Genomic DNA, 10,383 nt, shown 5'->3' with positions numbered 1-10,383 from the left:
TCACAGCTACATGGATAGGATACAAATTCCACAGATAAAAGTTAGGACAATTATTTTCAAAGAGAAAGGTTCATGGGGGACATTTCATCCACACCATTACTGTACTTTAAATAGTTCACTAAAACATTAGCTGAGCTGATTCAGTGTCATAAAGCGGACATTGAGGGAAACGTTGGGGGAACAACTTACGTTTTAGCCCATTTATCCAACTCCTCGTCGATGTACTTCTTGGCCATTTTGGGCTGGAGGCCAAGTGAGTTCCCCACAAAGTAAATGCATTGCTTGGTGCCATCCACAAGCGTAAGGTCAGCTAGGGTAACATTAACAGAGCATTAGCATAATCAATCCACACATTTTTACTAAGAAGCTTCCCTGCATTGTTCAAATCATGGCATACTTCTTGGCCCCAGAAAGATGCTTTGTTTTACAGTTGAAGAATATGTCATTAAAATGATTCAACTTTCAAACACTTAGCTAAATGAAAGTGCTTAGTCACATTATTCTAACATTTCCTTTTTTCAGCTCAACCCATATGTTGTGAGAATCACTCTCTTCCAGCTATAATACATATCCCAGCTGCAATATTTTCCGACCACATTATATCTGACCAGGCAGGTAATTTCCTCACTATATGTAGGATCTTGTAGACCTATAGGCAGGGCAAAACCATTTTGGTGATTTCTGGTACACAGTCTCATCAAAATAAATCAAATCACAGCACGTTTTTGGACTCATTCACCTGATTAAGTACAATACCATTGGAAATTAATGTTGAAAGTTCCATTTATATTCCTAAAACTTAAGTTGAAAATGATGATGTCGCTGCTTCTTGTTGACAAGACATTGATAAATAGCCCAATGTCAAAAGTGTCCAAATCAATAACCAATATGCAGAAACAGTTTGTGATATATTGAAAACCTAAGCATATAATGTACTATCTATCTACACATACAGTGCTGTGAAAAAGTATTTGCCCCCTTTTTTGATTGTCTCTATTTTTGCATATTTTTGATACTGAATGTTATCAGATCTTCCACCAAAATCTAATATAAAGATAAAGGGAACCTGAGTTTACAAATAACAAAAAATATATACTTATTTTATTTATTTAATTAACAAAGTTATGCAACACCCAATTCCCCTGTGTGAAAAAGTAATTGGCCCCTTACACTCAATAACTCCTTGGCCTGACAGGTTGAAAACATGGCAGTTGATCAGGGTACATACAGTGGGGAAAAAAAGTATTTAGTCAGCCACCAATTGTGCAAGTTCTCCCACTTAAAAAGATGAGAGAGGTCTGTAATTTTCATCATAGGTACACGTCAACTATGACAGACAAAATGAGGAAAAAAAATCGAGAAAATCACATTGTAGGATTTTTTATGAATTTATTTGCAAATTATGGTGGAAAATAAGTATTTGGTCAATAACAAAAGTTTCTCAATACTTTGTTATATACCCTTTGTTGGCAATGACACAGGTCAAACGTTTTCTGTAAGTCTTCACAAGGTTTTCACACACTGCTGCTGGTATTTTGGCCCATTCCTCCATGCAGATCTCCTCTAGAGCAGTGATGTTTTGGGGCTGTCGCTGGGCAACACGGACTTTCAACTCCCCTCCAAAGATTTTCTATGGGGTTGAGATCTGGAGACTCCAGGACCTTGAAATGCTTCTTACGAAGCCACTCCTTCGTTGGCCAGGCGGTGTGTTTGGGATCATTGTCATGCTGAAAGACCCAGCCACGTTTCATCTTCAATGCCCTTGCTGATGGAAGGAGGTTTTCACTCAAAATCTCACGATACATGGCCCCATTCATTCTTTCCTTTACACGGATCAGTCGTCCTGGTCCCTTTGCAGAAAAACAGCCCCAAAGTATGATGTTTTCACTCCCATGCTTCACAGTAGGTATGGTGTTCTTTGGATGCAACTCAGCATTCTTTGTCCTCCAAACACGACGAGTTGAGTTTTTACCAAAAAGTTATATTTTGGTTTCATCTGACCATATGACATTCTCCCAATCCTCTTCTGGATGCACTCTAGAAAACTTCAGACGGGCCTGGACATGTACTGGCTTAAGCAGGGGGACACGTCTAGCACTGCAGGATTTGAGTCCCTGGCGGCGTAGTGTGTTACTGATGTTAGGCTTTGTTACTTTGGTCCCAGCTCTCTGCAGGTCATTCACTAGGTCCCCACGTGTAGTTCTGGGATTTTGCTCACCGTTCTTGTGATCATTTTGACCCCACGGGGTGAGATCTTGCGTGGAGCCCCAGATCGAGGGAGATTATCAGTGGTCTTGAATGTCTTCCATTTCCTAATAATTGCTCCCACAGTTGATTTCTTCAAACCAAGCTGCTTACCTATTACAGAGTCAGTCTTCCCAGCCTGGTGCAGGTCTACAATTTTGTTTCTGGTGTCATTTGACAGCTCTTTGGTCTTGGTCATAGTGGAGTTTGGAGTGTGACTGTTTGAGGTTGTGGACAGGTGTCTTTTATACTGAAAACAAGTTCAAACAGGTACCATTAATACAGGTAACGAGTGGAGGACAGAGGAGCCTCTTAAAGAAGAAGCTACAGGTCTGTGAGAGCCAGAAATCTTGCTTGTTTGTAGGTGACCAAATACTTATTTTCCACCATAATTTGCAAATAAATTCATTAAAAATCCTACAATGTGATTTTCTGGATTTTCTTTTCTCAATTTGTCTGTCATAGTTGACGTGTACCTATGATGAAAATTACAGGCCTCTCTCATCTTTTTAAGTGGGAGAACTTGCACAATTGGTGGCTGACTAAATACTTTTTTTCCCCACTGTAAATGTCACTTTTAATAACTTAATAAAATATTTCTCAACACTCAATTGTACTCTTTATACTACATTTTAAGACTCAATTTCACTCTGTAAGTGTCCATGGGTACCATCTTGTCCAAAAAGTTGACTCAAGTTTGCCAAAAAGCACCTGGAAGCACCTCGATGATCATCAAGACTCTTGGAAGAATGTTCTATGGACAGATGAGTCAAAAGTATAACTTTTTGGACGACATGGGTCCCATTATGCCTGGTGAAAACCGAACACTGCATTCCACAGTGCTGGGTCATGCAGCAAGACAATGAACCAAAACACACAATCAAGTCTGCATGAAAATGGCTAAAAAGCAACACATTTGAAGTTTTGGAATGACCTAGTCAAAGTCCAGACCTAATCCCAATTGAGATGTTGTGGTAGGACTTGAAACGAGCAGATCATGCTTGAAAACCCACAAATGTTGCTGAGTCAAAGCAAATCGGCATGGAAGAGTGGGCCAGTGTTGAAACTACCACAACTCAAAAACCCATGGAAACTATAAATATTTTTACATCACTGCTTAGAGGACAACCTGCAGTACAGTCAGCTACATTTTGGAATGTTGAATTTTGATACAGGGGTCACCAAAACAGAAAGAGAAACCGCAACACTGTTTTGTCAATCACTCCTATCGATTATCACGTTTAAATTATTTGCGCGAGAGGGGTAGATGAGCTTGCATGTCCTGTTAAAACTAACACAGCTAAAAAACACACAGAATATGGGAATAATGTGTACATCACTGGTTAGAGGACAATTTGTAGAAAACAGCTAGCTACATTTTGAAGTGTTGCATTTTGTTTCAAGTGGGTTGCCAACGTGGTAAGTGTAATGCAACACTGAAATCAATAGAACAGCTGGCAAACATTTGGGGTGTAGCACTGTTTAAACTAACACGACTCAAAGGCCACATGGAAACTTTAATAACCTATACATAGTTGGTTAGATAACTTGTAGAAGGCTTATGTCTATGTTTTGGAATGGCGGATGTTGATTTCGGGAGGCTGCCATCACGGAAAAGGAAACAAATCATGACCCGCCATAGGATATCAACAGTGACAACGGTTTGCTGTTATTTACGTGATAGTTTGACTGTCAAATCAGTGTATAGGTGTGTGGCCAGCGATTTATACTGAGACCGCCCCATATTGAGACCTCCCCGAATTATCCGTGCAATTTGAGAAAAAGAAATGATAGCTGCGTCCTTTGTCCGGCGACCCCCAGTGCCTATGACAAAATCAACAGTACAAAACTAAAGATATTGATATGTTTTAAGCAATTGATTTTGTGTCATCATGTTGACTATAAACTGTTATACTAACATCACCAATCTGAGGTAAAAAGCATGTGGAATTCCCTCCAATTCGATGTGGTCAAAACGTCAGCTTGTGTAATGTAGCTTTCCACATCATGGAAAGTAGCGTACTATACATTAATTAGATATGGCAAAATAATTAAACATCTTAATTTAGGATGATAGTAAATTAAGCAAACACACAGATGCTTTCAATAATCACATACAGCATATTTATCACTAGTTTAAACATTTAAAGATTTAAAAAATGCTCTTATGCACAATTTAACTGGGTGCTCTAGAAAGAGCTCCCCATAGTGACTATACAGCAGCCCATTCTTTCAACTAACGTGGGACAAGCAAGGCTCATTGTACCCAGAAAAACTCTGACCACAAGTTAGTAAGTGCCAGAGGTTTTCCGGCACATTAGATAATAACATGATGACACTCCACAGACTGCTATGGGGAGATGGAGAAGCAACTAGCCAGTGCATAAAAAGCCTGCATAACATTAAAAAGCATAAAAAGCCTGCTTGCCATTTCACTTACAAGGAGGGAGTTCTGCAACTTTGGGTAATAGAAACTGTTCACGTAGGTGCTTTAGTTCGTCGTGATTGTCTAGATATGTGGCTACTTCATTCGATGTCGGGCTGCATCCCAGCAGAGTAGAGACTCGCTCCAGAACCTTGCGCGGAGAGGTGGCGTCAAATGGGTCCATTACTGAAGTTGAAAAAGTAAAATGATTTAGAGTAATATGCTATTTACAAATAGTTATCAAACAACGCTAGGCCTACAGTATGTATACTATCTACACAGTCTATATACCCACCTCAAATGTTTTGACAGGTTGGCTAAATGACATTTACGCACGAAACCACTGCCAACATTCCAAAGTTCAATATATTCAATTATGACAATTCAAAGTGGAGAAAAAATTAAGTAATTAGGTAATTACCAGATAATGCAAGTATTTCCAATTTCAGTTGAATATACCCAGTCTCTTTCACCAGTTTGAGAGTTCATCGGACAAATTTACAAGTGCTCTTTCACCCCTCTGTAAACATCCGAAGTTAGCTAATCATTGTATGAGTGCTGACCTCGAAGATAAGCTCACTGGCGAGGTTGACTTAATTAATTCCAGCCTAGGCTACTACATGTCATTTTCTAGCTTTATTATTGATACTGTAAACAACACCTGTATCCAATATGGGCGAAGAAGAGGCACTATGTAGACCTACTTCCTTTATAGACCTACTTCCTTTATAGACTGTCATGTGTTATTTTTCACTAGAGCCTAAAATTTCAGTTCATACTTTCGATTGGGCAGATGTACGTGTTGAGCGGGAGGGCATTGAGGCAGGAAGAACACCGTTGCTTGTATCTAATTGGTTGACAGACCTCTAGTCAGCATGTCGCAAAAAGTTCTCCAACTTTTCTCTTGGACAGGGCAAAACATAACTCGCACTAGAGGACACAGGGGCAGACTGCCCATCTGGCATTTCTGTCAAATGCCAGAAGGGAAAGTCCATTTTTAGCCTAGTGGGCCTGTCTAACTTTTTTGTTTTATTTTTGCAAAATGATCATTATCTGGCTAATAATGGGGTCCTCAAGGAATAAAATGGGCTGGTGTGGGGCCTCGAGAAAAAAAAAGGCTGTTGTGGGGGTCTCAAGGGGGGGAATGGGCCAGTGTGTTAGAAATTTAATAGAAAATATACAGGAGCTCTTTGCCTAGGCGCCATGGCAAAATGTGTAGAACAGCATGAGATTAGCTATAAAACTGCAAAGGTTTCTCTCTGCCCCATGGCCTTGAGTTACGCCACATGATGCATCCCAATAGTAGATTGCCTTGAACAAATCATCCCCTTCAATGCTGCAGAGAGCAGGAGTTGATCCTTGGCTTAACAGTGTCATAGCAAATAACCAGTCTTCCATTAAGCCACCAGTCATAAAGGGTACTTGAACACAAACCCTTCAAACGTCATAATATGCCTTTGCATATTTGTTTCACTTCTACATACTTTAAAAGGCTAATTCTGGATGTTTGCTTGCTTTAGGAGGGAGTTTGGTTGTATCCCAAATGCCACCTTATTCCCTGTAAATAGTGCACTACTTTTGACCAGAGCCATATGGGCCCTGGTCAAAAGTAGCGCACTACATAGGGAATAGTTGTTTGATGTAGTATACAATGGAGCTGTCCCAGAGGTAACCTTGCTGCTTTAGTTTTTTCACCACGAACAGAACTGCTCTTCTTCAAACAAGCTCAAGCATCTCACATTGTAACAATATCTAAAAGCAGCATACACATGTATTGATCCTTTATCTATACCACTTCACAATACAATTGAAAGTGAATCTTGTACTTTTTAGAGTGTATCCACTATCCTCTATCTCCCCCACTCCATTGCAGTCTACCCACACAGATAACTTTATTTTGTTTCAATGTCAGCTATATATTGAAGGTCTTGGATAGCTTGTACTGTATGTTGGGATTTGACAAGTGCTGACCTCCATGGTTTTAATGGACTCTTATGTGGCTCATTTGTAAGAAGAGAGGAGCTCTCTGCTGCCTCTGCTTTGTGCTGGGACAGGTCTCCAGGGCCCTCTTCTTCAGGAACATGGAAGATAACACATCTTTATGGGCTACATGGCCTCCTACTGAGCACTATTGACTGGTTGTCAGCTAGCCTCCTAGACAGTGATGCTGGAATTGGACTCTCTTATTGGCTTTTGTCCTCTCTTTTTCATCATATCTCTCTCTCTCTCTCTGTCTGTCTGTGTGTACATGAAAAGAAAGCCCTGTAGGGGGCAGCGAAGTACCACACACTATTCATTACATTTACATTTTAGTCATTTAGCAGACGCTCTTATCCAGAGCGACTTACAGTTAGTGAGTGCATACATTTTTTCATACTGGCTCCCGTGGGAAACGAACCCACAACCCTGGCATTGCAAGCGCCATGCTCTACCAACTGAGCTACACAGGGCTATTCATTTGGATGAACATGATAATAGGAACCTAAATATCACATAAGCCAAGCCAGGACAAGGGAGTGGAAATACATCTAAGGGGTGAGGATAAGCTGCAGGTCTAGAGAAGCTGGCTACATTAGCCTTTCACAAGAGTGTCTGGTTGTGTATGTTGGATGCCATTTCTAATTTCAGTACTTAATCTCTCTGATTGCCCAGGAGGGAATGGAGAAGGCCCTTGCACTCTGGACCTGTCTGTCTTCTAAGACTGTACTGTAAGCTCCACTGGTGTGGCTCTGGCTCCACCAGTGTAGTATAAGACAGTTAGCAAGGCAGGCAGCAGCTGCTTCTGTTCATCCACTACACCAGGGGACTGGAACACTCAGCTAGCTAACTCCCTCCTAGGACACTGACCTCCTTTGTGATGCTTGATTGAAATTCAGGAGCCTGCCTCCGTACCAGTATCCCAGGCCCAGCACAAGTCTGTAAACAATCAGGGGCATATGGGTGAAGAATGACAATCTCTGAAAACTGAAAGATGGGATGAGACGGGATGTGATGAGATGGGATCCATGGCCGTGATCCCACTCTGAGGGTGTCTCAGGGGGAGTGGGATATTAAAAAACACATTTCCATTTCACACCTTACACTTGTACAGGTTACACACTTGTACATGTGTGAAACAGGACAAATATAAGCACCTCCTTTTTGACCTTTGACATACACACACACACACTGTATGGACATACAGTGAATGGTTTTGCAATTACACTATATTAATACACTCACAGCAGGTGGGGTATTTTACCTGTGTGGTTGGGCTGCCCCTGGCCTGCATATTCCATATTTTTAAAAGGGCATGGAGAGTGGAGCTGCCACAGGTTAATAGAGAGAATGAAGGGACCATCCTGCTGCATCTCCTCAGGGGAAACCAAACCAGAGAGATCAGACAGTGGCTGAATCATTACAGTTTAAGATCAGGCAGGCAGGCACAGTGGTGGGACTTGACTGAGAGGATAGGAAAGGATAGGAGAGGAATGATTACTTTTAACGGACTGAAGAGGGTTTCATATTCACAATGGGTCCTGCAGAGAAGAAGCCCTTAGTCTCCCCCCTGGTGCACGTTTTGGTTTTTGCCCTAGCACTACACAGGTGATTCAAATAACCAACTCATCACCAAGCTTTGATTATTTGAATAAGCTGTGTAGTGCTAGGGCAAAAAACAAAATGTGCACCCAGGAGGGGGGACCACAGGGCAGAGTTTGGGAAACCCTGGACTAAATAGTCCAATACTTCTTCTGGAACACATTATCCCTTTAAAAGTGCTGAGTTTTGTGTACCTCAATTTTCTTTGGCATTTCACTGCATGGGATGTCATGTGATCTGACAGGATAATCTTACTAACAATTCTTAGAAACACTACTGTAGATGAAGGTGAAGAGATATACATATATGTAATTCCCTAGTTATACTCTCTAGCGCTCCCTCGCTCTCTTGCTCTCTCGCTCTCTCTCTCTCTCTCTCTCTCTCTCCCGTCTCTCTCTCTCTCTCTCTCTCTCTCTCTCTCTCTCTCTCTCTCTCTCTCTCTCTCTCTCTCTCTCTCTCTCTCTCTCTCTCTCTCTCTCTCTCTCTCATACACACACACACGAGAAACATCGTCACGTTTACAAATGAGAGGACAGGCTATGTAATGTAGCCCCTCAGTATTGAAAAGTGATAGAGACAGACATTATCTCCCCGCGCCCGTAGCCCTCCCTCCCTTCCGCCTCCCTCCCCTCCTACCTTTTCTATCTCTCTCATGCTTTCACAGTGTCCTCCACTCGCTCACATACAGCGGGGAAGAGGTAAAGGTAAAACGGAAAGGCTTCCGTGACAAGCGAAGTGGCGAACTTCAGTTGACATTTCTGAACGTTATAACCTGACCAGGACCTGCGTGAATGAAGTGCTGCGGCCAGTTCTGATCCGCAACGATGTCCGACTTTATTTTAACCTTTTTGACCATATCGGGATTATTTCAAATTGCTAAAATGCTGACAACTGCGGGGGCAGATCAAGGTAAACAAGTTAATGTTGGGCTATTACTGTCGAAAATCCATCTATTAGTATCTTATCATCATCATCACAATCATAGATTTCCAAAAGCATTTTATGACCTTGTCCTTGGCTTTTTGTCATGTAGGCCTATGTGTTGTGTTGTTTAAACAGTTTAGCAAGGCTTGTTCCAAATCTCTGAATTCCAAATCTCTGAATTACGTGTGTGATGTGCACTGTCACTAATAATGCGAATTCTGATGGAAGTTTTTGTATGCTATTATTATAGATAACATGTATGATTCAGAAGATGAACAGAAGTCTGCTCTATTCATCCAGTGATTCAACCCAAATAACATAATTATTTGATATTGTATAATTGAGCATTAGGTAGGCTACCACTTTCCTTTTATTGTTTTAACTTAATAGCCCACCCACATGAAACATTTTGTTGCAAAGCCTTAACAATATGGACTTGTTCAAATAGATTTATAACAGATGGGAATTAATTCATAATTGATGGATAATGTTTAGGGCTATATACAGTTGAAAATGTATCAGTGAAAAAAACATTCATGCAAAGAAACTCCATACAAAGGTACCAAATACTCAAATATTGTAGTAGGCTTTATACCTGCTCACCATCAGTAAATGTGTGTCCACTAAGCTACTGGCTACTGGTTAATGACATCCATCTGGTCAGCTTGTTCATTACATGCTCATTTGTTTAGCCTGCCTGAACAATATAAACCTCTGAAATATGGGCTAGGCTACTGAGAGAGGAAGTCCTTAATTTCAATAAACACTAGATCGACCATAAATGACCAACATCATTACAGTTTACTCACAATCAACAGTTTTATAGAGGTAATCCAATATTGACAACTCCATTGCTGCCTTAGCAAATAAGAATGGTGTCTTAATGATAGAGAATATGGAGGAAACATACTCAGACAGAGATAGATATTTTCCTTGCATACATGTTTTCAGTGGCTGGCAGAGGTGTCACACAGGTTAAAGAAAATGGTATGGCAAAATTAGTTTGTTTCTTTTCTGGGGCATGGAGTTTTTCCTGATCTCATGACCTAGTCAGGTAAAACTCTGGGTCCTGTTCGTAGGCTATGACAAAATATTATAATTATAGATCGCTTCCCTTATCATCTGTGCTATGACTATAGGGTTGGGTTTTTTCTTGTCGGGTCATGTGAGTTGGAAACACTCCTAAGGTGGATCAAACCCTTTCAAACTAC

The 10,383-nt window shown here is 40.9% G+C and overlaps 1 long non-coding RNA gene across 1 annotated transcript; it reads right to left on the bottom strand.

Moving 5' to 3' along the window:
- Positions 1-165: 165 nt before the first annotated feature.
- LOC123485868 lies at positions 166-5,378 on the bottom strand. The gene is made up of 3 exons (XR_006659170.1): positions 5,091-5,378; positions 4,685-4,855; positions 166-310 (listed from the first exon to the last, which is right to left on the bottom strand). It is a non-coding gene; the product is annotated as an uncharacterized LOC123485868 (long non-coding RNA).
- Positions 5,379-10,383: the final 5,005 nt, after the last annotated feature.

The sequence above is a fragment of the Coregonus clupeaformis genome, unplaced genomic scaffold, assembly GCF_020615455.1.
Source record: "Coregonus clupeaformis isolate EN_2021a unplaced genomic scaffold, ASM2061545v1 scaf0878, whole genome shotgun sequence".
Taxonomy (NCBI): Eukaryota; Metazoa; Chordata; class Actinopteri; order Salmoniformes; family Salmonidae; genus Coregonus; species Coregonus clupeaformis.
The sequence above is the reverse complement of the archived record's forward strand: the minus strand, read 5'-3'. Positions and strand labels throughout refer to the sequence as shown.